At 48.8% G+C, this 3,120-nt stretch overlaps 1 pseudogene; it reads left to right on the top strand.

The window, feature by feature from the left end:
• Positions 1–710: 710 nt before the first annotated feature.
• LOC146187483 (uncharacterized) lies at positions 711–1,565 on the top strand (annotated as a pseudogene).
• Positions 1,566–3,120: the final 1,555 nt, after the last annotated feature.

Here is a 3,120-nt window from a genome sequence, read left to right as displayed (position 1 = left end):
TCCCGTAATTCTAAACATGCCCAGCCCTTATCTCCCTGTACCGCCTCATTTGTGGTTTTGCCGTGGGCACCCAGGGCTAATCGTCCGACAGTTCTCTGAGTTATTTATAATGTAGACTGTATCTATACTTTTAAGCACAAAATCGATTTCTGAAATGGGCCCGGGTACCATAATTCCGTTTCAATTATCCCTCTCATCTGATACCTGTTGTATGCCCACAATGCCCTAAGCTTTATTGTCCCGGCATTTCTTCGCCCTTTTGCCTAAGTGATTTTTCATGCTTTTCAATGTATGCCAATCCTTCGTTTACCCATACCCCGAGATATTTATATTCTGCCACTTTGGGTATTTCATGGCCTTGTATGTTAAGACCCTGCTCAGTTGAGCTTTTGAAAATCTTCTAGACCCACCTTGACTGCGCTAAAACTGAAGCCTAGGGCGTCCCTTTTGTCTCCGCAACACTTAAATGGAGTTTGCGAGTCTTTCTAACTATATGATAATAGCACAATATTGTCTGCATACATTAAACCGGGGAGGCGCTGCTCTACCACCTTTCCGCCTAATGTATATGACAGGTTAAAAACTAGGTTACTTTTTTGTATCCTTTGGTCCATATTTATCATATAAAGCATGAAGGGCAGCGGTGATAGAAGACGCCCTTGTCTTAATGCTTTAGATATCCTTTGCACGCACACCCTCTTCCAGCCAACATGACACGAGAGGAACATAGTGGCAGAGGTCTCGCCCGGACGGAAGCCTTGGCTCGGCACTACGGACACATACGAGGTGTCTTCTGCTTAGACGCCTCCGGCCCGCACCATGGAGGTCAGTACACGGCCGCAGTCGTCCGTCAACACGCTGTAATAAACGGACTCGCTTTCCATGTACACAACATAACACACGCGGAAGAGGTTGCCATCGCGCTAGCCGCCACAGATCAGGACTCACAGGTCAATATGACCGACTCGAGGGGTGCGTGCCGCAATATTGAGCAGGGGTACTATCGTACTACGCCAGCAAAATTTTACAACAAAACAAAACGAGTATTTTGGTGTCCCCGCGCACCGAGCAATTATCTGGACTCAGGCTAAGACTGGCCTCGTGGGAAGCGAAACGACCGATGCCGCAGCCCTCACACTTACTTTTCCGGCACCAACCTCGTCTCCCACCGATCCGGACTCCGAACAAAATCCCGCCTACACTTTCAAAGAAACAATTTATTTCTATCAATCCAGCCATGCAATCTTTCCTACGCCCTGAAGCGGAATTACAAAGGCGGAGGAGCGCATTCGCCTTCGCTTTTACACCAAAACTTTACTGTGCCGGCAGTATTAATATACTTATCCCGCTTGCACGGAGAATTGCCCGCACTGTGAGGAGAACTCCTCGGACATTTTCCACATGGTGTGGGCATGTCTAAAACCCCACAAATCTACCCTTCCCCCCTACCCAGCACTTCCCGGAAGGACTGGGAAGCGGCCCTGCTCGGCTGCTCTGACCTTACGGAGCAACTAGCCTTCGTCGAGTGGGCTCGGGCCGCGGTCGATGCCAATGGGCTTCCGTAAGAGGTAGCCCACCTCCCGTACCCTTCCTGTATATTTCCACATGCCTAGCGCCGCGCGATTGCCGTGCTTGGTGCCGATGACGACGAAGCGGTTGTTGGCTCGAAAAGCGCGCTGGTGCTGGATGATGATGATAAACTCTTTATTTACTCCCAAAGAAGGGGAACCAGCCGAAAGACTGGTTGCACTGCTTAGAGAAGGTCAGCAGGGATCCCTTGGGACTCTGTGGCCTCCAATGCGCGCAAAATGAGCTGGCGCTGTTGGGCGAGCTCGGTGGAACGCAGGAGGGACTCCCACGCATCCACTGTAGCTGTATTGTCTGCGTTGTGTCGTATACATGTCCACACCACGTGAATGAATGTGGCCGGTGGTGAGCAGTGTTTGCAGCTAGGTGCAATAAGATTTGGGAAAATTTTGCTATATAGCCATGGGTTGGGAAAGCTGTTATCGGAACTATAGAAACCGACCTTAGTTTCGGGTCCTTGTCTACGTGTACCTTCACGGCTCCCTTTGGCTTGAGTCGTGACAATATATAAACTGAATTTTCATCTCCATCATCACCTCTACCTCCCTCTCTTCGTTCACTCTCACCTTCCTCCCTTCTTTTAGGCGTAGTACATGTGTCCGCAGAGAATTGTAACCGATACTGCGCCTTTTCTAACTTGTATGTTTCAAACGCCGCTTGCTGTACTAACGCCTCCTAGACACCTGGATCTGCTTGTTTGCTGTGTGTTGCGGAGCGAGAAAGCGGCAAATGAAAGGCGCCGCACGGACGCCTGGATCGGACGGCCGACGAGGCCAGCTTCGTATATTCATGAATCGCCTGGTGACGTCATGACCTGTTTTGACGGCACATCGCACATCCCTTGTTGAACACAACCAGCATTTAATTGAAGTCATAAAAGATCACCGGCATGCTATAATTCGTTTACACGAATAGAAAGGCGCAGCATCCGTCCCTAGCGGAATGTCGCTATCATCCTCACAGTAGACAAGGGGAATTATGAACAGCGCTTCACGATCCGGGGCGTGGCGCATTTGGTAAAGCGCTGGGCTGGAATGCAAATAATGTAGGTTTGATTCTCTGTGGAGACAAGGTTTATTAATTTATTTTTAACTCTTGCTCTCGAAAGCGTGATACCTCAGCTGACAACACTCTGCTCACTACCTTCTGTCGACAACGGTGAGGCATTAAAGGCTTTCGCCATAATAGAATATCGTATCGAGAATATGGAGCATAGGTTGGGAGCCGAGCGTATGTGCCCAACAAGAGCAACGCAAAAAGTATTGGGGGAAAGGGGATTAATTGAGCATGATTTTGTATTCCCAAACATTATGCCGAGGCTCTCAACCAACTGCCGCCTTTACTGCATTTCACAAATTGATTCCAAAGTATCCAATATTCTGGACGATCTGAGGCGCCATTATCGCATGTATATATGGTTGTGTTCTCCTTTCGCATGCACAGTATTGACAGATAAATTACTGTTTGAGATCAACCTAAGCAGAACATGCGGCTGCAAAGGGAAGCTATAAAGTTTTTTTCCGAAACGTCGTA

The sequence above is a fragment of the Amblyomma maculatum genome, chromosome 6 (genome assembly GCF_055883805.1).
Source record: "Amblyomma maculatum isolate TAMU_Amacu chromosome 6, ASM5588380v1, whole genome shotgun sequence".
In the NCBI taxonomy this organism is placed as follows: Eukaryota; Metazoa; Arthropoda; class Arachnida; order Ixodida; family Ixodidae; genus Amblyomma; species Amblyomma maculatum.
Note: the sequence above shows the minus strand (reverse complement) of the source record. Positions and strands in the feature narration are given on the sequence as shown.